The sequence below is a fragment of the Cavia porcellus genome, unplaced genomic scaffold, assembly GCF_034190915.1.
Source record: "Cavia porcellus strain 051 isolate PalLab524CR breed Dunkin Hartley unplaced genomic scaffold, mCavPor4.1 scaffold_5, whole genome shotgun sequence".
NCBI classification, from domain to species: Eukaryota; Metazoa; Chordata; class Mammalia; order Rodentia; family Caviidae; genus Cavia; species Cavia porcellus.
Genome location: NW_026947488.1, coordinates 89854802 through 89880241, shown reverse-complemented (window position 1 = coordinate 89880241; position 25440 = coordinate 89854802). Strand labels below are relative to the sequence as shown.

The 25440-nt window shown below is 33.5% G+C and overlaps 1 long non-coding RNA gene across 16 annotated transcripts in view; it reads right to left on the bottom strand.

Annotated features, from left to right (window-relative positions):
• LOC101788210 (uncharacterized) overlaps positions 1–25440 on the bottom strand; it is a 338370-nt gene that overhangs the window by 263003 nt on the left and 49927 nt on the right. The window lies entirely within an intron of this gene.

Genomic DNA, 25440 nt, shown 5'->3' with positions numbered 1-25440 from the left:
TTTTAATAACTGAGGCGAAAGTGCTATAAGGCCAGTGATGGCCTCAGCTTACTGCACTGAAGGTTCTGGAGTTAGAATAATCGGCTGGTGTTGCCCCAAGTTGGAATAAAAAGACCCAAACTCTCATCAATCAGTACAGCCATGGGAGAGCAAATGTTTTCAGGTGAGGTAATTTCTAAGTGGGTGTGAGCTGTAGGCTGGCTGTCCACTGCACACCTAGAGCTGCGGCACTGATTCTCTCACTGAGGAGGAACTGGGCTGGTCCAGCGGTTTCCCCCACTACAACTTCACCAAATTGAACTTCTTCCTCGAGAGGTGGATCTCCATTTACTCTGCTGTTTTGTAATGATGAATAGTAAGGAATTATACTTTTTAATAAGTTTTATATTTGGAGATGGTTTTAAAATTTTACAGTTTCTATTGCTATTGGAAAATTATTTTTTCAGAAAATCCATTTTACTTTTTATTAGATATGACTTCGGTTGATTTCTGTATTCTAATCCAACAACATTCTTTAATTTCACTTATCTCTCACCTCTAGTTCTGTTGCCATTGTTAAATACTTGGTTAACATATCTTTATCCTCTTCCTCTATATTTACTGTGTTAAAACATGAGAATTTCTACATTATCAGAATATTATATATATTCTGTAATTTCAACTATAATTTTGTTTAACCTAGGCCAATTTGTAGTAGTGCATTTAAAAATTTATACCTAATTTCTGTGGGGTATTTATGATGAAGGGATGCTGAATTGTGACAGAGACTTCTTTGTGCATTTATGGTGGTAATCGTGTGAGTTTTTGTACTGATTTCACTCACATGGTGCATTACGTTGATTTATGTGTGCTGAACCCTTGCATCACTGGGATGAAATCAATCTTTTTAATTTGTTGTTGGATTACACTTGTGAGATTTTTTTCACATGCATGTCTATCAAGGAAATTGGTTTTATATTTTGTTGAATATCCAGTTTTGACTTGAAAGAGGTACTGCTCATAGAATGAATTAGAAAGTTTTTCTTTCTATTTGATAGAATAGTAAAGGTCTGATAAGAGTTTACAGTAAACTCTCCCCAGTTCTGGGTTTTTCTTTATTTTCTATTGATTTGTTTATGTGCTTTTTTAGTCCATTGGGTAAGTTTTGGTAGATAGCATATATTTATGAATGTATCCATTCTTTCTACATTTTCATGGTGGAATGTAAGTTTTTCAAAATAGTTCCAAATAATCTCCTAAATTTCAGTGATCTTTTGTAAGATCATTTTTTTCTCCCTGTAGTTCTGATCTTCTCTGTGTTTCCTTTGGTTAGTTTGTCTAAACACTTATCAAATTTGTTTACTGTCATAGAACCAACTCTTTAATTCATTGGTGCTTCATGTAGTTCTTGTCTCCATTTAATCAATTTTAGCTGTTTTCCTTATTGCTGCCTTCTGTCTCATTACACTGATTTATTATTTTTTTTTCTGAGACCTTGGAATGTATTACTAGCTTATCTATTTGAGATCTGTGAAGTTTTTAGTGTCGGCCCTTTATGGATATACTCTTTCCTCTTAGGAATGCTTGCATTATATCTCACAGATTTTGGCATGTTGTGTTTAAAATAACAATTGATTCTAGGAATTTTAAAATTTCTCTTTAAATTTTGTCTTAATGACCTACTGATTGATTAAAAGTATATCATTTGATCTCCATATATCTATGTATTTTCTGTACTTTTTGTTAATTTCTAGTTTCAGTTCACTGTCCTTCACAGGATGCATGCAATTATTTATATTTATTTATTTTGTATTTTTGTTTGGTTTAAAATACACTCTTTTCTGGAAAAAGATCCATGAATTCTTGAGACAATGAGGATTGCTATTTGATGGAACACTCTACATGTCTATCACTTTATTTGTATTTTAATTTAACCCTGATGTTTACTGTTGCATTGTCTGGATATCCTACTAATTTTTCAAAGTGGGATATTGAAGTCAATTACTGAAATTCCATAGAGATCTATTTATCCTTTTATTCTGTGTTGTGTTTGCTTCATGAAATGAAGTGCACTTACGTTTACAATTGTTGTATATTCTTGGTGGATTATTCTGTTTAGAAATATGAAGTGATCATCTTTGTCTCCTGCAAATATTTTTGTATTCAAGTCTACTTTGTTAGATATGGATATGATCACACCTGGCTGCTTTCTGATTCCATTTGCATGCTATATCATTTTAACCCCTTCTAATTTCAGTGTAAGTATATCTTCCTTATGTAATGTATATTGTTAGCAGGCAGCCTGTAGTAAACAATTTAAATTTTTGGTTTTCTTTGTTTAATGCAATATGTCATTTTTGTCTTTTATTTGGAGAATCAGGACAATTTGCATTCAGGGTACTACTGAAAGGTATGTACTGATTCCTGCCATTTAAATTTTGCTGTAATGTTTGCTTCTTTTCTAACTTTTTGTCATTAATCTTCCCTTCCTCTTCTGTGTGTCATGCTTTTTAGGTATATTCTGTAATGCTAGCTCATGAATTCCTTTCACTTCTTCGTAACATGGAACTTCACTATATTTTATCCAATTCTAAAAGATAACTTTGCTGCATATAGTAATCTAGGTTGGAAATTATTCTCTTTTCAGAGCTTTAAGCACATTGTTTCACAACCTGACTCAAAATTCTGCTGGGAAACCTGCGATTATCAGATGGGCCATGTCTTCATACGTGATTTGACATTTGTCTCTTGCAATTTTCAGTATAATTTCTTTGTTTTTCTCACTTGACATTTTAATTATGATATGATGTTGGGAAGTTCTTTTCCAGTCATATATATTGTGTTTCTGGTTTCCTGTGCTGCTTGAATGCTCACATCTTTGTCAAAATTTGAGAAACTTTCTGCTATAAATTCACTGAATAGTTTTTATGCATCTGAAGCCTATCTGGCATTCCAAAGATACTTAAATTTGTTTTAAAATCACAATCCAAAGATCTTTTATATTTTATTGTTCACTAAATGTAACAATTCATCAACTTTATGTTCAAGACCTAGATTCTATCTTCCACTTGATGAAGCCTACTTGTGAGACTTTCCACTGAAATTTTTATTTGGCTTCTTAAGCTTTTCATTTCCATAATATGTTTTTATATTTTTCAGGATCTACTTTTTTATTATAGTAATTTTTTCATATCTTATATCATCTCATTACACTGTGCTGCTCACTTTTATCTTTTTTGGGTTCATTGGCTGTTTTTATAATCATTCTTTTGAATGCATTGGTTTGATGTCACAATCAGTTTCTTTGGAAGTGTTAACTTTTGAAGGAGTCATATCGCCTTTTTTCATACTTTTAATTTTTATATTGAGATTCACATATTTTCTGGGTCAGATTTCTTCTTCACTTTGTTAGGTCTTTTTAGGGAACAAATTTCTCTTCATCATGTGTCTTGAACATCAGTCTGTTGGGAATTCTTCCTGGTATTTCCAGGTGTGTTTCATTATATAATTTTCTTGCAACTTCTTTGATGATGGCTTGTATATGTTGTCATCATTCACATTTTCCAGAAGCTGAGAGTCCCACTTTACAGATTTTACAAAAGTGGAATCCTTCATTGTCGGGGAATTGTGTTAAAGAACATGGAGTGGAGAGTGCACACCCTGTGTAATTGCTCATCTAGTCTTATCAAAAATATTCATTCTTAGGTATGAGGATGCCTTATATTGAGCTCCTTCCTGGGTGTGCTGTTCATAATCTTTGTGTTGTGTCTTTCTGGAGTTATTTCATGTGTAGATATCCAGAAGCAAGTCTCTAGATTCCTCGAGACCAGGGTACAATGCATGTTTGGATCTTTTGGGACTTTATTACTGATATTCTTGAGTTTATACATTCAATAAAGTTTGAGTGGGGCTGAGTTGTGAATGGAGTGAGGCCTACGGTCTCATATGTGTGTTTGGATTGTAACTCAACATCTTATTGATTGATTTTATTGGTGTTTTTGTATTACAAATATGACTGAATAGTTAAAAGTGTCTGAGCTAGTTCCTCTGTTTACAATTGTAAAATTGACCTTGATTCTCTATTCACTTTGGAATAGTTCTTGATTTTGTACTTGAATAAGCAATTATTTGAGAAAAGAAATGAGAAAATGTGGGAATTTGATTTTGTCTTTTGTTTGTTTGTTTGGTTGGTTTTGGATTTTTGTTGTTGTTGTTGTTGGTTGGTTGGTTTTGTTTTGGTTTTTTGGTACCGGGGGTCAAACTCCTGTCCTCGAACTTGCCAGGCAGGCACTTGTGTCACTGAGCTATACACCCAACCCAAAAATGTGGGAAAAGAGAATAAAACATATAAGAAAAATAAAAAGTACAGAAATTACCATGTCATTATAAAATACCTCTTGGCCAAAAAAATTCAGTAAAATTCAGAGCAACATTCTATATACTTTTTCCCCCTGTATTTATTGCTATCATTTATTAATTTAATGAGGATTACATTTGTAATACTGTTTTAGATCAAAATACTTTTTCAACATTATGTCTTTGGGGTAGGAAAAGTTTACATCTATTAACAAGAAATTTTGTTATTTGTAACTAATAGGTTCTTTGTAACTATAATGGTTGTGTTAGCTTACAGCTGGCATCAGAGATCACAAAGACCCAGAGATTTGACACCAATGCTGATTTTCTTCATTAAAAAAATATCTAAAGGAGTTTTCTGTGACCTCTGTACTCGTCCTTTAATGCAAAAAAATTTTCTTCCATATCAAAATCAGGTGTGTGGAATATGTTATGGGAAAGTTTGTTATGTTGAGTCTTCCAAAAAGGAAAGGAGCGATTGACTCGAAAGCCAAAGGTGAAAGGATATTGGTATTTTCTAAACATTTCCTAAGAAGAAAATTAAAATGCATAAATAAATATTAAATCTTGAGGATACCAAATGTAAGTGTTTTTTAAAGACCATAGCAACAATAAAAGTTCACAACCACTAAAGCAGACACTATTGATATGTAAGTTACAAAATTCCAGCAGTAAAGTACAAGGCTGCACTGTCAATTAATTTTAGGAGATTTTTTTTAGATTTTTGCATTTTTGAGTAAAAACAACGTATTGTTTAAAATGTAATATGAGCTATAATTTTCATGATGGCTAGCAAGTATATTTAGCAAAGGTTTCATCAGTATCAGAAAAAGTATAATAAATACAATCTTTATTTTCATTTATAAAAGTTGGAATAATTGTGTCTCATTTTGGTATATAACATTTTAAAATATTTCTATTTTAAAATGATAATTGACAACTAATACTAGCAGTTTAATAAAAGTGTTAGACTATTGCCAGAAAATGAGATGACAGAAAATTAAAAAAAAAAAAAAAAATGAGATGACAGAGCTGAATAGGATCAAACTCTTGAATTATGATAGAATCACAGCATTCAAATATTTTATGGTTCCTATATGCTGTCTCATACTCATTTATAATTTTTACATTCTCTACTGGACTGTAAACTCTTATAACTATTTTGTTGTAGCTATTACATTTACATTCTATCTTATCTTGTTCATAGTAGATATTTAGTAAGCAATTACAAGTGAATATATATCACTGAATGTGCAATTAATATATTTAACAGTTCTGCAAAATATATATTGTAGAATGTATTTTCTGTGACAAAAAGAAAACTAAAACCTTCAGAATTTTGCTTTTCATAAGAGAAGAATAACATTAATATTAAACTAGCAAAAATAAATAGACTTTTTACAAGAATATATTTAAGGAATTTTGCATGTGATTACTTAACACAAGATATATAATCTACTTACAATGCCTCAGGGACAAAGAGCACAAGAATCTAATCTAATCAATCAAACAATCTAATCTATCTGAAAACAACCTAATCATTCAAGATTTTTGAAATAAATGACATTTGTTATACTCCACTCATAGCAACTCAGCTAGGGGAAAATAATTCACCTGATCAGATGGGCTATATTAAGGGTAAAAGTAAAGTGCTCTAGGGTTATCAGTCAGGAAAATGGATCATGTTGAAATAAGAGGTCATTATTCTAGAATATCTCATCCCAGCATTAAGGTTCAGAAACTGTCGGGAATGACAATGTATAGACCTAGAAAGAATATCCACATTTCCACCAAGTGAGTTGGAAAGAATGGAAAAGCCTGGTTTATTTATACTTTAATCACTATATAAATATATAATAAATAACTATTATCTGCCAATCCCTGCACTGTATGATGAATTTTCTATCATGGTCCTTGTTTGTGTGGAACTTACAATTTTGTTATTCAACAATGATAAATAAGAGAAACAAAATTGACTATGCAATCATTTCATTACTAAGTGATAGAGAAACTGGAAGAAAAATGTAAACTGACCAAAAAATAGCCAACTTATAACTATTGTGATTGTATAAAGGTATATGTAAAATTTAAACTTTGGGGGGCTGGGGTTTTAGCTCAGCGGTATAAGTGCCTGCCTTGCAAGCAGCCAGTCATGAGTTCAGTCCCCGAGTACTGGTAAAAACGAAAAAGACAAAATAAATAAATAAATAAAATAAAAAAATAAACTTTAGAATTTGAGACTTAAAACTTATCCATCCATTAATCCATTGATAGGTTCATAATGTAATGACCTAGTGAGAGGACACGGACTCTAGGATGTAGGGAGTAGCAGGGGGAAACAGATCACCGGGGATGTGCAAAGGTATTTTTGCCCCCATCTTCCTTCTTTTAAAGTTGTTTATCTCAGCAGTTTTGCCACAGTGGCCTAAAGATGACTCACGGTTTATTAACAGAGAAACAGGGTCACTGCTGTGACTACACCTGACTATATAGTTCAGAAAACTTCAGAACTGGCTTGTAAGAGGAGCTTGGAAATTTTTGAAGAAGCAGGCTAGAGAAAGCCTAGACTGCTAAAAGTGGAGCTCTGTGAGTATCTGGTGGGAGCTGAAAAGGCCAGAACAGTGACAGGAATGCGGACTGTAAATGCCAGGCTCATGAGGTTTCAGATGGAAATAGCGATTCTGTGGAAACAGGACTAGAGGCCATTCATATAAAATCCTGACAAAGAGCTTGCCAACATTTTGCCTGTTCCCTAAGATACTGTGTGAGGTTTAGTTTCAAAATGACAGACCAAATTATCTGGTGAAGTAAATTTCAAGGAAAAAGAATATTCAGGTTATGATGTGGACTGCTTTTAGATACATTTAAGGGAGAATCAGAAGTAAAGAGTAAGTAAAAAAACATTTCAAAAACCTGGTTTGGCTACAAATGTATGTAAAATTGCAGTCAAGGTGTGTATGGTTGCTAGGGAGATTAACATCACCAAAAAGAAGTTAAAACTTTGCACTGGAAAAATAGGACCAATGGCTTAGAAACATTTCAGAAATCAACAAAATTCCATTATTTGCAATCTCAAAAGTGTAATGTATAAACTTTTCATTTGATAAGAGAGTGCTTGGTCACCCTTTCATCACAGGCTGCCTATGATGCTACAGTCATTCATGGTCCAAGTGGGCCCTGCTACTCTTACTGGTGGAAGCCCTTGGCACTGTCAGTATGGTGCTAGATTTGCACATGTGCAGAATGAGTTTTGAGGTCATGAAATGTTGCCTCAAGATTTCCAAATAAAATTTAGGAGGACAGACAGCATAGGATAGGGTCAAAATCGCTGAAGGCAGACTCCGAATGGGTAATGTGAAACTGTTAGTGAAGATGATGTTAAATTGGAGAACCCAAGAAATTAGGAATCTCAGCAATTTGAAACATCTGCCAAAGAAGTCACAGCAGTGAGCAGAGACAAGCTGGGAAGGGCTGTGCAGACTGCAACCAGCAAAATGATACAGGTGGGGCTGCAGAGGCCTTTAGAGCTCATTTTATGCCAGCATGTGCCATGAATCCTAAACTTTGAACCTCGTATCTGCTCTGCTAGGCTTGAGTTTTCTTTTGGTGTGCTCCTTCTTTGTTCTTCTCCCATTCTCTCCTTTGTAATGAGAATTATTACCTTGCCCATGTCCTACAATTATATGTTGGAAGTATGCAACCTGTCTTCCCTCTCCCATTTCCTCCCTCCCTTCCTTCCTTTCTTTCTATAATGGGCTCACAACAAAGAATTCATTCTGAGTCTCAGTGGAAACAATGGATTTGAATTTTGAGCAATGCTGAAACTTTTTATTTTGATAACTCTTGGAGATAGATGAGATGCATTTGGTATTATGAAATAGAAATGAGCCTTTGAGGCTCAGAGTTGGAATGTTACAGTTTGAAATGAAACGTACCCCAGGAGCCTATGTTGGAGCCTTGATACTCAATGCAGTAATGTTCAAAGGTAGAGACTTTGAGAAATGACTGACACAAGGGAATTTCAATCTCAATCATGAACTGTGCCACTGATGCATTTATATTTTAACAGGATATTGAGAGGTAGTAGAAACCAGTAGGTAGAGAACATAGGGCACTGGAGGTATGCCCTTCCAAGTGTATTTTTTTTCTAACCCCTTTCCTCTACTCTTTCTGCCCAATACAAAGTAGAAAGTATACTCATTACAGTAAGCTTTTTTGTAAGACATCATTCTTAATTATCCTACTGCCATCACATGCTCTATAGCTATTATTCAACAATCACAAACCTACAGTGGCTGTGCTTTAGCAAGGAGCTATAAATACCAAGGTTTTTAGACAAACACAATCCAAGAAGAAGGTTTCATTATTTTAAAATATTCTGTTCCCCAAATAATAGAAATAATATTATATTAAAAACTAGAGCTTAAACCAACTTTGAGTGACTGCAAATAGATAGATGGCTTCACTAAAGAAGGAAAAGGAAACTCACTTTGAAAACACTATAAGGTTTACTTATAATTTTGTTACAATGCAATGAACTGGTTTTATTAAAAAATCTTTTAGGCAGTTGAAATTTAGGTGTGTGGCTGGTCCGAAGGTAGTGAATTATCTCAATTGAGTGTTCACAGTCAGTACAGACTGAACTCCTTGTCCTACTCTTTCCCCCCTTCTCACTACTGCACTTGACTAGTCTTAAAAAAAAAAAAATAGGTATGTGTGTGTGTATGTGTATGCTAAACTTATTGATAAAACCTAAATCTATGAAAATAGTAGAGGAAAGCAGGGAAAAATTTTATGCAAGTACTCTAAGAAATGAGTATTTTGATAGCACCTCAAAAGCACAGGTAATGAAGATAAAAATAGAAAAAAGAACTGTCTGAAACTAAAAAGCCTTCACGCGAATAAGAGGAAATAATCAACAAAGTAAAGAAAGAGCCTATAGGGTGGCACAATATATATGCAAATTATGCATCAAATAATGGGTTAATATCCAAAATATATAAGAACATTGAAAACTCAAAAACAGAAACCTCAACTCAATTTCAAAATGAGTGAAAGGTCCACAATAGATATTTATTTTAAAAAGACATACAGCTGGTCATGGGTGTATGAAAAAATACACGGCATTAAGAATCATCAGTGGAATGCAAATCATAAATACAATGTGATTATTACCTCACTGTAGTTAGAATAACCATATCAAAATGATCAAAGACAAGAGAGACTGGCCAAGATGTGAAGAAAAGGGAATTTTTCCACATCCCATAAGAATGTAAATCAGTATATCATTGTAGGAAACAATGTGGAGGTCCTCATAAATTTAAAAGTAGAATGCCAGGCCGGGCCTGGTGGCTCATGCCTATAATCCCAGCATTCGGGAGGCTGAGGCAGGAGGATGGTTGTGAGTTCGAGACCAGCCTAGGCTACAAAGTGATCTCAAGGCCAGCCTGAACTGCATAGATGGCCCTATCTCAAAAAAACAAGCAAACAAACAAACAACAACAACAAAAAAGTAGAACTCCCATGAGATCCAGCAGTTCCACTTTGGGATGTATTCTCCAATTATAGTGAAATCAGTCTGATGAAAAGATACTGCTTTCTCATGTTTGTGAAGTACTATTCACAACAGTCAAAAAATGACAGTGACCTGAGAGCCATCAATTGATAAAGAATATATGATACATACACACAGTCAATAATTATTTGATCATAAAAATAATAAAATCTTGTCCTTTGTGAAGCATGAATGGGATTGGAGATCATTTTGTTAAATGAAATAAACCAAACACATAAAGAGAAGTACTATATAATCCCATTATTGTGTGAGATTTTTAAACTCTATATCATAGAAGTTGAGGTTAGATTAGTAGTTACCAAGGCTCGGTAGATAGAGGAGGGTAAAGAAAGGCTGGTGGTCAGTGGCACAATGTTACAGTTATGGTGGAGGAATATATTATGGGGTTCTACTGTGTACTGAAGTGACTATGGTTAATAATCATTGCATAGTTCAAGAGCTAGAAGAAAGTATCATGAAAGCTCCTCCATATCTTGGTTTTATCGTTATACACTCCGTAGTTTTCTATGTAAAAAAGAAAATGAGGTATTTTCTTACAGAAAAAGCATATTCCTTTACGAGCTAAAATGATTTCATTAATCTGTGATAAAAGATTTTAGAAAATAAATTTCACTAGTCTCTTAAATGAACAGGATCTTTAAAAGTCTCAGTTTTCATACTTAGACAACATAAATATTTTTGGTATTTAAGGATAATTTTTTTGCACTGAATGGCTTCCAGGTACTAAACTTTTAGGAACTGTTGGGTTATAGAGTTATTTCCCTTTCCCTTGCAATCAGCTTGTCATCCTTGTTCATATTTGTAGCTTATTTTTTATTACAGAAGCATTTATCTGACTTATTTTCCCTTCCTCCTCACCTATCAAGTTACAAAGTGAAACCAATTTTTGATGGTAGGTCATTTTATTAAAGCATACACGTTGTGATGCCCTCTGTGCTACGGATTTGAAATGGCAACTTACCACGTTGGGAAGGGTAGGCTAGCTTTTAGAAAGCTGAGTCAGCCAGAAATGAGCCTTCTGACACATACAATGTCAATTCAAGTAGCTAGTACTATATAGTCCCACCTAGTTCATATGACATGAGACATAGACAAGCAAAAGAGTAAGAGTTTCATATGCTATGCAATGTAAACAATAATGAAATACATTTTTCAATGCTTTTAGCCCTGATTATATTTTAATTCCAAATATTATAAGCAAAATTTTGTATTATCCAAATGTGCAATTTAATCTAATGCTAATACTGAAACTTTGACTTCACAATTTGACAATATTATTTTCACATCACTGTTTGAATTCAGATTCAGTTATACTTTATTTCCTTTTGTTATTCTGAAAAGTAAAATAAGCCATAAGCCAGCCATAGTCTCCTTTGCTCCGCTGATTAATAGAGTTTCTCATATTTTGTATCAGCAAATCTCTTTGGCCTGATTTGGAGGAACATTATCCTTCATTAGGTAGTCGGATTTCATGCTATCACAAAACAGTGTGGTAGGAAGAGACATCAGAAATCATTGGCCCGTTCCCTTTGCTTTAGAGATTAGAAGGGATTTGGGAAGGATGCAGTCTTTTGAAAAATTTCTTCTGTTCTGATTAAAGTTTATCCTTTTTTGAACCATTTAAGTTTCTTATGCATTCTTTACACAAACAATCTTACACTTATATAAGACAAACTAACAGCTATTGTACTTAAATTAGGCATTGTCATACTGAGGAAGACAATAACAAGGTTAACTTGTTTTAATTTTTACACATAGTAAAAAGGTTGGATGTCTCCTTCAGTCTATCACATGTTCTTTATTATTGGGACAGCAGAAGGTATTCTGGAGAAATACTATTTTAGTAATATTTACAAGAAATGAGATTTTTACATCATATTCTTATAAGAGTAATGCAGAATATGCTAAATAAAACATACATTTTAATTCATTATTCAGAGATCAAATAATTTAAGATATTTTTATCTTGCTTTTCTTCTACACTTTGAGTTTGTAAACATGGACACAGAGATGCATATTTTAGTTGCAAACTTAGTTACTATCTCAAAAATAATTTAAAAGTTCTTCTTTTTTTTTTTTTTTTTTTTTCATTTTAGTTAGTTCTGAACACCAAGGACAAGTCTATAGATTCCTTATTAAAATATTGTCCTTCAGTGCCCACCTTTGCTTATTTGGGGAGGAAGAATGCAACTTAGGAAAGTAAAAATTGACCACATTTTAAGTCTGGAAAATTGTACAAAAAGTAAACAAATCTTTTGCTACCAAAGGACATCTCTAGTAATCTATCTCACCTAACTACCTACATCAGACCTTAACCAAAGATCATTTTGTAGAGTATTTCACACAGGACAAAACATGATCAAAAATGTAGAAAGTTTGAAACTTGCCTTTACAGTGTGATTGTAATATATACTTATTACATATATTAGAAGTACACCAAGAGTTGGAAGCTTCCCCTATTTTATTTAGGTTTTGTGCCTGTGACAAAATACCTGAGATAGATAATTTAAAATGAAGAAAGCCTGCTGGGACTTTAGTTTTAATTCTTCTGGATCTCTTGTTTCTGGGTCATGGTAAGGCAGAGCATCATGCCAACTCTGCACACATTTCAGCAAAATGGTTCACCCAGTGGCAGATAGAAGGCAGAGGAAAAGAGAGACGGCAGGGTTAAGCAACAAACTATGCGCTTCCAGGACACACTCTAGTGGCCTACTTCTTATAAGCGGACCACATGTAATATTTCTACCACCTCTCAGTAATGTCAACAAATTTTGTTTCTATGAATAGATTAATTTATTGATGGAACCAGACTTCATTTTCCAATCATTTCCCCAAAGCCTCATCTCTGGACATTTTTCTACTGGGAGTCAGATCTTCAACACACAAGCTTTTAGGGGACACTCCATACATCCACACATTTACTGTCAGTGTGATGATAGACCACAGTGTGGTGGCAATGGTGCATAGCTGCAGAAAGATGAAGGGAAGCTCATTCATCACTGGGAAGATGCCCGAGAGTACCTCCATACCCATACCAAAAGAGAATGTGGATTCAGCTATACGATGTGCTGTGAACAAACAAAAGAGTTATTGCCCTGAACACTAGCAGGTGTCTTGTTTTTACACACACAGAGACCAGCATGAATCTCTTTGTAACAAAATTTGCAATGGCATAAAAGCCCCAACTTCTTGCTCTTATGATGATTTCAAGGATGAGATTATTTTAAAAATCAAATTTTTGTCCAAAAATAAACAAACCGTAAGTGATAGTTGAAATTCTTGAATTGTTTTCAATAGAGCGATTAAGTTAGTCATTTCCTCCACCCTTAGAAAGCACATAGTTCAAAGACTGGAAATCAGAGAGAAAAAGCCAGAGATATGATAACACAAAAAATAAATTAGTTATTTATGTGTGTCTCCACTTTATACAATGAGTTGAATTTAAAAATTCACTTCATATGCGTTTGTTTTCCAGATAATGTTTGCTTTAGAGTACGGCACACTAAATTTATTAGGACATTGTATTACTTCTTTAAAAATCAGAGATATTAAGTCCAATTTTACTGAAATTTCCTTTTGTCTACCTAGATTTCAATTGTGCCTAAAATCTATCAAGCCAACATATGTCACTGTCCAAAATCTAATAGAAGACTGAAGACAGATCACTTCTATCCTGCTCTTGGGAGGAATTGGGCAAAAGACATAGTGTCTTTTGTACAAGAATTTTAGGGGGCTGGGGACTTAGCTTAGCAGCATAAGTGCCTGCCTTGCAAGGTGCGAAGTTGAGTTTGATCCCTCATACAAAAAAAAAAAAAAGATTTTAGAAAAAATGATGTCTTTGTGGAAACACTTTAAAATCAGTTAATGAAGACACAAAGTTGTTCTTGTTATTGCTTACATTTTATTTTTAGCTAAAATCTGAATTTTTCTGTTGTACTTAAGGAGATATAGTGAAGATAGACGAAAGGCAACAGATCTTTACAACCAAAAATATATTTTAAGGTCCTATGTTTTGTTTTTTTTTTTTTTGTTTTGTTTTTTTAATTTCTAGGAAAATCTATGGAAGAAAAAAATGGGAAGTTGGAACTGCTCCTGAGAGACAGGAGCTGTCCTGAGTGGGTTGTCTCCAGATTCATTTTAATAGAGGAATTTTCCTGATTAATATATTAGAGAATCTTGATTTTGAGTACTATCTCCCAAGAACATAAGCTACAATTAGTTGTTCAGATTGATAACCTAAGTTTTCCTTCTGTTTGAAAAAGTTTAGACAAGTTGAAATCATTAAAGCTAATCACAGCTATTTGAGATTTAAAATGCCTTAAAAATGTAAAAAGGAAATGTTTAAATATATGAAATATCATCTTACTTTTATTCATCAAACCTTTATTTCATCATTTTGAACATTTATGAGTTGCCCTATAATAATTAAGTAGGTCATCTGTACCACAAATAATATTTTCTTCAATATACTTTATTTAGATACATCTTTTTATAAGGCATATCATTTCTGTATCTCTGAAACCAAACCCAGAAAGTAAAGAGTCATGAAATAAAGCAATGCCATTATTTGGCACTGAAAAAGTGGAAAACTTAACACAGCAACTGAAATTGTGATTCTGAAAATTATAACTTTAAATTGCATTTGGGGAACATACAAATTATTGAGCGCTAATGATAATCAGCTAAAAAAGCTTTGTGAAATATAAATATTTACAAAATGCTTTTAAAGTTTGAGTAAAGAAAATAAATATCTTACATATTAATAATAAAAATTGCATTTATTTCCTGCTTAACTATAATTATTTTTGTACCCTTGTTATAAATAGAAGTGTTAACTTACTAGGTTTAGTTGCCATAAGTTGTACAGTTGGTAAATATTAAAGTTAGGATGCAAACATGGAGTTTAGGGTAGATAATAACACCTTAATTAGAACTTGAAACTAAGAAATATTTATGAGTGTTTTAAAATTAATTTTATAATACAAATTCATTTCATATTAAAAACATTGTTTTACAAAAGCAAAATACTTTTCTGTAACAAAAATATTACTGACAAGAGTGTCATTATTTTGCATTTTTACAACTCTATCTACAGTTATAGAAAAAAAATGGATTTTTACATTTTCAGTATGCACTGGTGAACTCCACTTCATGCTCACATGCAAATGAAACAAACAGGAAATATCCTAATATTAATAAGAAGCAATTTTGACCTTCAAGTAACCTCAGAAAGATGTTAAAAGTGCCCAGATTTTTATCTACCCGTGGATTTGAAGATCACTGCAGTTCTGCTTTTTTTAAGCCTGTAATCCAATAATTGGCGATTAACAGATAGGTTTTTCTTTGTGGGTAATTCAGATGCTTTTTCAAGGGATCTTGAAGAAGAATCAAAAAAGGTAGCCTAAGGAAGACAAGGAGGATTCAGAAAACTACAGACATAAAAATACATAATAGTGATAGCAGGATTGCAGAGTAGAATAGATTTAAAGTCAGTCTTAATAGAATCAGACTTATGCTTGAAGCTGGACTGAATACAGATGGCACAAATGCATGACTGGATATCGATTAGCTCAAAGTCACCAACTAGAAGCTGATAGGTGATTAAATATTTGTCAATGGAAGTCCAGTTCTATGACACAGAGCTAAGTGAAGATATTTGCCTATGCATTGCTGTTAGAAATCTACACCCAGTTATTTTAGAATATACATTTTAAAACATTGGAACTCAAGGAGAACAAATACTATAAATGATACACTTATCAAACGTCTTACAGATAGGATGAGACATGGACTTAGTTCAGCAAGCCCTTCAATAAGGACAAAAAGTCCCGTATCTCTTAAATACTCATGAAGTAGTGGTGAAGTGCTCAGTCTTTCTAGACCTCAGTGATGTTAAATGACAGCATGATAGCTAACATTTTTGAAACTCTAATCACAATACAATGAGGGGTGGGAATATAGGATATGTTATCAAATGTGTGTGCTATTATCCAAAGAAAATAACAAAATGTATTTATTACCTTTACTTTTTTTTGTAAGATATCCTCACTTTTATTCCAATTTTTGGGATGGCATTACATCTTCTAAAAATATACATGGAAGAATGATGTAATTATCCCAAAACATCAAACAAGGACTGGTAATTGTATGAATCTTGGTTTCCCTTTGGTGGAGGGAAAATGACAGGAAAATGACTAGGTTAGAAGTCCACCCCTGGGCACTATGTCAGGATGAAATGGGCATGTGTCTTAGGAAAACGACAGTTTGCAATATTGTCTGATGCAGACAAAATTAATTTGTGTAGTCATGCAGCAGGTGAACACAACCAAAGAAACAAAAAGAGGATTCTATGTGGAATGGGAAACCCAGAGAGATCATAGAAAAACTGTCATTCTCTGTAACTAGGGAACAACTCATCTCCATATGTCCATCACTTTAGGCAATAAATAAGAGAGTCCTATTTTAGACAAATCTCTCAGTGTCAGCTGTCATTTTAAAAATTCCTATCTTGGACATTTTAAATATACGCTTTAAGTGCTCAAGAAGATCATAAGTACATATTGACATTCTTTACATTATACTTCAAAGAATACATTAAAATCATAGTTAAATTTAGTTTTATTAGGTAGTTGTATTTTCTATAGGGGTAAATGTCATAATTATTAATTATTCCTTACTTGAATTACTTAACTGAAACAATACAAGTTAGACGAATTATAGAAAAATATGTCAAGAAAAAATAAAAGCAGAAGTCTGAGAGTATTTAGAACACCAGATCATTTGTTACTTTAGAATTTTGCTGTTATATGCCCACTTCTCTTTGCCTGAAATGAGTTCCAGTCTGACTCTGATGTATTCCTCAAAACAATTCACATGTGTAAGCTTTCATTTGGAATGAATGAGTTCTGCAATTTAAAAAGAATAGAAAGTTCAACATTCCTTTTATGTTTGAGAATTCCTACAATTAATGTCAAATAAATGCTGATAATGCTTATGAATCTTGGTGGTTTGTGGTTTAAATTTCATAGAACAGCAAATACAAAGTTCTTGGAACAAAATGAGCACCAATGTAAAAGTTAATTTCCTTTCATTAATCACCACTTACAACAAGACACAATCCAGTCCTTTCACCCAACTTTACTTTTTCAACAAATTTTTACCTACCACATATACATATATGTTAATCAAGAAAGATGAAAAAGAATAGACACAAAGGACAGAAAAACAAACAAAAAAGGTTAAAAATAATTTTTTAAAACCCTGCCCTCATAAATGAACATTTTAGTGGGAAACAGCAGATAATAAGTAAAACATACAAATATTCCAAACAGTGACACATGTTCAGGGAAAAAACAGAGCAAGAAATGGAAAGTGTCAAACAGAAAAGGCATTGAGCAGTGGTCCAGGGAGGACTTCACATCTGAACTGAGACCGGAACAGAGATGTACAAATAGCTGACGGCTACAGCATTCCTGCCAAAGAAGGAACAACTATTCTTTCACAATTAACCCCACAGTAGTACTTCAATGACTTCTAAGTGTTTCTGCCTGATTTTTCAGACTACTCAATTCCTGCTGATAGGGACATACCTCATCATCTCTTTCTATCACAAACATAAAGCAAGGTGATTACGCCGATACTCAAATAAGCAATAGGCAGAGAAATTCAGTTCAGTTCTTCCAAGCACATGAAAACTTTTGCAAATATTGTAACATTTAATTAGATACTATAACCTAACTCCATTTTTCAATCTATGTTTCTAGAAATAAATATTACTTAAAACATTTATTGGATAAATAACCTCTCTGCTTTGCTTTTTTATTTTAAAGGGAAAAAACACAGAAAAAATATAAAACAAACAAAAGAAGCAAACAACAACAAAACAAAAATCCAACATGATAGCAATATAGGATTTCAAGACAAAATGATAGGAATTTCACAGTGGTTGTTGTATTGTATACCGTTATCTTCCAAAGAGTTGCTCAGATTACTAGATATATAGGCATCAAAATTTATCAAACAATGTAAGTAAGCATTAACTGTTCCTTTCCTTGAACTAATAGAATGAGTAACACAATCATCTTAGCTATCTTGTGTATACATTTTTACAGTTATATTTTTTTTTCCTTTTCTTTTCCTTCTTTTTTCCTTTCTCCCATTTAGTTTGTTCTTTCCCTTTGATCAGTTTGTGTTTGTAATGACACTAATTGTGCACCATTTCTCAGAAAATACAAAAAATAATCATTCAAATGATTGTGTTCTGTGATTCAAACAGTGCTAGACTGAGAAGCACAGGAGAAGGATCTGAGCAAGTTTTTCAGAGAGGTCAAAATCATCGACCTTGTTATTAGAGGTAACTCAGATAGACAGAGTCTCACTTGAAGATAATTAAACAGATGTAACCAAAGAAACAACAAAGCAACAATCTGTATTACAGAATACAACTATCTGTAGAATTGGAATATAGTTTGGTCTATGAAAAGCAGAAAAGTTCTTTGAAAATATTTTCCTCTAGACGTCAGAAGAACATTAAAATTATTGCAGTCCAACTAAGTTTTTTAACACAGATAAAAGGAAGGATGAATAGCATAGAAAATAAAAAGGGAAACTGAGGTGAAAAGTCAACCAAAAGAAAGAGAAAAAAGTATGAATGATAGGAAAATTAAAAATGTACAATTGGACCTACACTTAGAAAAATAAAGGACAAAACTGAAAAAGATAAAACTTAAATGAAAGATGTGATAGCTTTTTTTACATGCAGAAGAGAAAATAAAATATAAAAAGTCAAGAAACAAATAATAAATATTGATGAAGTAACAGAAATAATACAACTATAGATATTTCCAAATATTTTTAGATTACAGAAAAAAGATCCAAATTATTATATTTAAACAAGAAAAACAATAAAAATAATGAGATTGATACTACATAGTTAACAAATTTTGATATACAATGTTAAATAAAAATTCAAAAGATATATAAAAAAGAAACACTAACAGGTTGGTTTCAGATTGGTGTTTTGAGAAAGTTGGTGGTTTAATGTGACAGAATTTTAGAAAAAATATTAATCATGAATTATATATGCATAAGCATCTTCCTCATTCACTCATAAAGTTGAAATCCTAATATATTTATGAGATCAGAAATAATAACATTAATGAATCTTAAATTAAAAATTTATATATTTTGATTATATAGCCCAATGCATTAATTTATAATTTAAAAAAGAAACATTGTTATGTGAATGGATTCATAACTTTTCATTCTATAAGAATAATTAATTCTACAGAAAAATCATTCTCTGATCAATTCTACAGTTTAAAATATGAAGCTTAAGTCAACTGATGCTACTTTTAGCTGTTTCTTTCCCTGTGCAAAGAAGTAACTCTTGAGCACACATTCCTCATCAAGAGTACAAATAGAAATTTTTTCCTAAACTGGTAGAAGCTTAAAACATAAAAAAGTGCTTTTATCTTCAGATACCTGCAAATAACTAAACAATGCATTTGTGCTATTAGGTTAAATGAATTATTAAACTGAAGTTTTGTTTTGCTTATTTGACTCTTGAAAAGTTATTACCAGCTATGAACAACAAAAAGACTTAATAGTGAACAAACTCAAGGCATACCTTTTGTAATTAATGAAAACTTACTTGATCTATTTTACTGTGTTGGTATTAACTGAGAAATAACAGCAAATAACTTAAACGTGATGTCTTATCATCTCTTCTTCAAAGTCAAGATATGCCATTCCTTCAGTAACTAGGAGAACGCAACACAGAAACGTAAAAGTATTCAGAAGTATAATATATTTTAAAAACATACTAAAGTCACTGAATATATATATATATAGCATAAAACTATAGATGTATATATATATATATATAGCATAAAACTATAGATGATTTTAGTATGCACACTTTTGAAAATCAAAAGTCAAAATCTGCTTCTCAGAAATAGGAAAAGGGCTAAAAGAACAATATCTTTGAAACTGTGCATAGAGACTATAACCACACCTAAATATAATTGAAAACCTACACACAGAATACTAGTGTTATAACCTACTTTTAACCATTGCACCTCATTTTCTGTTCTGTATGCGTCATACTGCCTCCCCCTCCCCTTTCCCCTTCCTATCTTTCTAGATTAAGTTTCAATTTCCTGAGGAAGCTGTAAAAGCCTTAGGTATCAGTTTCCTGTAACCTCCTCCCCTACCCCTCATCCAGCTATCTGTAATAAAATGTGCTGTTCTTTAAGAAATGTTTAACTTCAAGGAAATTACAAGAAGTTCTGTAAGGCCCAACTGCTATCTAGCTGTGTCAACAGTTACAGCATTCCTGTGGTTTTTAACTTTAAAAGCCACTTCCCTTAGCTGTGAGGCGCGCAGTCTCCAAATTGGCTCCTGGAGACTGTGACACCAGGCCTGGCCAAAAATAAAACCTTTGCTCCCCAAATTTTAATTTCTTGCTTCCTTGGGTTTTATTCTGGGATCCAAGCTATCACAACTAGGAGTAGCTTTTCCAAGGTATCAGGCTTGTGGGTAATTTTATTTTAAAAGTTCTTCTTAAACCTTCTTATATTTGTCAAACTTGCCATAAGTTCTATATTCATTTTTATGATGTACAAATGCACTAATGAAATGATGTACTATTTTGTAATATTTACTTTCATAACTTCCCGGATCCCAGTGGCATTTTGACAACTGCCATTACAATGAAATTCACGACTTCAATATCCACTGAGGCTTGCTTGTCTTGGTTTTGTACATCTTCCTATTCTACTCAACTGAAGTCCTCTAGCATAGTAAATGTGGCCTGACCTCTCCATTGGCACAACTCAGGACACAAGCACAAATGCAGGCTCATGATTTATGGCTTAGTAGCTAAAACTGTCTCACACTATATAACTACAGTAGGTAAAATTGTAAGTAAACTGTTACAATCTATCACCTTAGCAAACATGTTTATTGGTGGCACTTGAAAAAAATGTCAAAGTATCATTTTAATAAGATTGAAATAAGAATATATTCAAGATAGATGTAGGAAATCATCGCACAAGCCCAGTTGCTGTGGATTGCACACCAATATTAAAATTCAGGAACACACAGACAGACATACATGAATATAATTATTAAATACTTATTTGAAAACAGCATTTTCATGCCTGCATTACAGTTAAATAACTAAGTAAAGTAATAATAATCAAGATTTTCATGTCATCCAAATAAAAAAAGTAACTGTAATAAAAGTATATGAAAATTTAAATGAATTTTGATAAAAACTGTAATTGAAGGCAAATGTAGAAAGTTTTCACTCCAAAATATTTCTGTATTCTTTACATTGCTCTAACATATTGAAAGCCCTCACTGACATAGAATAAATACAGAACATCAAAGTTTTTATGAAATTTGTATAAAAACTATTTAAAATTTAATTTTATATAATTTTTATTTTAAATCACTATTTTCATAAAAATGGGACTGTGTACACGTTTGTCACTGTCCTCCCAGTGACCTAATAATTGTTATCATGCTTTAATTAAACTTAGTTATATTCAAATTGAAAAAATAATATGAATAGTTGAATATTGAAAAGGGTTCCTCAGGCAGAATGCAGAGTATTTGCTAAAAAGGGTCTTATTTCTGAGGACTTTAGTTTCACATATGTGAATACAGAAAGACTATCTTAGTGACTTTTCTCACTGCTGAGGCAAAATGCACTACATTCAACGTTAATGGAGAAAAGGCTTCTTTCAGCTCACAGTTTATAGAGGTTTTAGGACATCACTAGCTGGTTCCAAGGCAGGGTGGCATGGCAGAGTGGCATCACAGAGCAGGAACAGTTCAGGAGCAAGGAAGGCACCAAGAGCAGCAATTGATGACCTTCTTTCTGTCCCTTATATTATATCCAGGCTACCTGCCCTTACAACAGGCTACCGGCCCTCACACACATGACGGGGCATCTGTAATCCTACTGAGAAAGATACCAGACCAATCAGTGGACTAATTTAGTAAGGACACATGCTTGATCCCAGTATCACACACTCCAGATGTAGTCACCACCAAGAAGCTTCACCCCTTAAGGCTTTGGATGCACACAATCCATAACACAGACACAAGTAATGAACAGTCAGAATTCCTGGGAAACAATACCTTATGGAAGAGTCTAATGCACTCCTGTTAACTAAAAGAAAGGATTTTGAAAATTAGCTACTTTTATTTTATTTCTAGGTATTTCCTCCTTTCAAATTTTCTCTCTGCTCTGAAGCATTACATTAGTCTCTGTCAATGAAAATGTTGCAACCTACATATTTTCAAAGAATTTGTCTGTTCCTTTTCTGTTTTAATAATATATGCCAAAGTATGTAGTGAAGTTTTCTTTGTAGTACCTGAATAGTGTCAGTCATGACAGCAAATATTTAAACTATGTGTTGCATTGAGAAGCATCCATTGTTATTTACAAAATTTATCATTGCATGTAATTAAGTCCTAGCATTCACCTCTTGATCATGTCACCAGAAATCTTGACTTGTCTAACTGGCCCACAGTTACTCATGAGTATTTTAGAAAGCACTAAGAGGTTAATTAAAGGATTTTGCCCCATTTGGGATACTGCAGCTGGTGAAAAGCCTTGGAGGGGCAACCAGGGGGCTCTATCTTGAGCTCTATCTTCCCCGCCCCTAGGAATTTACCTGTGGCTTGAAATGAATACCAATGGGCTACCTGGACATCACTAATGCCCCTTAGACACCACCCCAAACCTAAGCTACATGTATGCCCCCACTCCATGTGTCCGACAGAGAGATTGCCAGACTCTCTCCCCGCATTCTTAAAATAAAGGTCATTTATATTTCACATTTCTTTCCAATTCCATCAGTTAATAACCATTGGACTTGTTGAATTGATTCAAAACCCATAAATATAATAATAAAGAATTTTTTTAAAAAAAGGGTGGGGCTGGGGATTTTAGCTCAGCGATGTATGTGCCTGCCTGGCAAGTGTGAGGTCATGAGCTCGATCCTTGGTACCAAAAAAAAAAGTAAAAAGAAATTGCTGGAGAAAATATATGAGAGAAGTTCTTGAGCATATAGTATATACTTTTTTGAAAGCACCAAATAATTGACTAACCTGAGTTAAGAAATGTAACTAAAGTTTAAGACTGATTAAAACAATAAAGTAGATGAGAATGAGAACAGGTATATGTCAGCTATCTAAAATCCCTAATAGGAAAAATGATAAAAAACAATACATCATTAAAACTTGGGTCACTGTTGGGAGTGGTGGCACAAACTCTAATTCCAGCTTTGGAGGCTGAGGAATGAGGAAAGAGGATTTCCCTGAGGACAAGGTGAGTTTGAGCTACACAGGGAATTCAAGGACAGCTACAAAGTGAGACCCTGTTTCAAAACAAAAACCACAACAGCAAAACTTGTATCACAATGGTGATAAATTAAGTATCAATAGCCCTTTTTAAAAGCAAGCCTAATTTTACTTCCGGGAGGAGTCAGTTTACACCACCTGTGCCCCATAGGTATCCTTTGTGAATCTGAAACTTGGACCTTTCTGATGCTAGAAATACCTTGATTTTTATAAATTTGTGCACTGCTCAACATAATTCCATTTCTAAAAGAATTTCTGAGCTTCAGTAGCTTCTAAGTAAGAGAATAGATTGTCCATCTGTGGAAAAACAGTATCAGGCAATGTCACTGCACTGTGATCAGAACTCAGTGTGTCTCTATTTTTATTCCAAAATGAGATGCGATCTGTACACTATGTGTGCATCTCAAAATCGTTTCACTGAAGCCAGTGTAGGGTTTCAATAAGGTAATTAAATTCCTCAGAGACTCTTCTAAATATAATTCTGAAGCCAGACTATATTTTATATTCTCTTTAAAACAATGCCTGACTGAAATAAAATAGGAAAGGATTTCCTTCTCTCCCCAGTGACATGCAGGGAACTGATTTTGTCTCTGCCTGAGTCAACAAAAGTTATTAATGGAAATAATGCAAGATACTGCATTTTGGTAAAACGCATATAGTCTTAAAGTAAAAAAAGAAAACAAGGTGGAAAATTTAAATTTGAGGAGTACATCGTGACCCTTAAGAATCATAGTCATTCTGTATTTTTGTTACAAGCATCTGAGTTAGTTAGCAACATTATAGACAGAGAGACAGGGCTGCGTCCTCAAAGGAACTGGCACAGAGGACCACATACTTTGTGACCTTGCAGCAGACAGGTACCTCCTGCTGTTTGTCAGATCCTAAAACAAAAGGTAAAATGAATGCAACCACACCCTGGGTTTATACCTGGGTATAAACATTAAGGAATAATAGGTTAAATAGGTATGTAAGACTTTGAGGAAGCCAGGAACCACTATCCCAACTCCCTACAGAGTCACAGCTCCTTAAGAATGCTTGCTTGTTTGGTTGCTACATGACTCCTTACCCTATTTGTCCCTGACTTGGTCAGTTTTACCTGAAAAGTTAATCTTATTGGTTAGCCATAGGTCTGTCCCACCTCATGTCTATCTGCCTTGCAAGTTCCCCTGGTTTCCCCTTCTTGGACCCATCTCACCTCATGATTTTACTCTGTAAAAGTCCCTGGAAAAGACAGTCTTTGGCAAACTATTGGGGACCCCTTCTGTCACTCTCTCAGACAGGAGCATTCTTTCTTTCAATAAATATATTCTGCTCTTAACCTTTGTTGTTCCTAAAATTCATTCCTGGATTTTGGAGAATAGGAACCCATACCAGGATATCTAGTAGGCTGGGAGTTTCATTCTCCTGTATCATTTTGATAATACTTTCTTTAAGGTATATATTGCATGAGCCAATGAAAAGATACTTTTGCTTTATAATTCTATTTTGAATGAATCTAAAATAATTTTATTTACAAAAATGTTAATTTTTACATAAAACTTAGGGCCACTTGATAAAATGCCATTTGTCCTTAAGTGGTATTCTGGTCAACTGATTTGTTGTCTGCCAGTTTTTCTATAGCTTGTAATGACACAGCCTGCCACAGTTTATCTTTGGTAAAAAGTAGATTAGTCATATAATACTGTTAAATAGAATAGTGTTGTCAGTATGATGTTAAAATGGCATTCGTTCATATATAATATTCTCTAGCAAGATGGTGGTACCAGCAAGTTGGTACCACAAGTAAGTGGTGGTCAAGTTGCTATTCTTTGTGATGCAAATCGAATCCACATTGTACCTGTGGGTGCAAGTTGGACAGTTCATCTGATTTTAAGGAGATTATTGCAGAGTTTGTTGCCATGTTCTATCCAGGAAAGCATGGTGACTCAGAAAAGATGTGTCTACATGTATGTTCCCGGACAACTGTGAATACTGTCTTACTAGGAAAAGTTGTAACTGTAGATTAAAGAGATAAAGTATCATGGAAGACAACCTGAGTCAGACAGAAGAGGAAAAGACAGAGGTGTTCACATGAAAGTAAGCACCCAGTTCAGAGTGATCAACCAGCAAGCAGCCAAGGAACACTGGCAGCCACTAGAGCAGAGAGGCCAAGG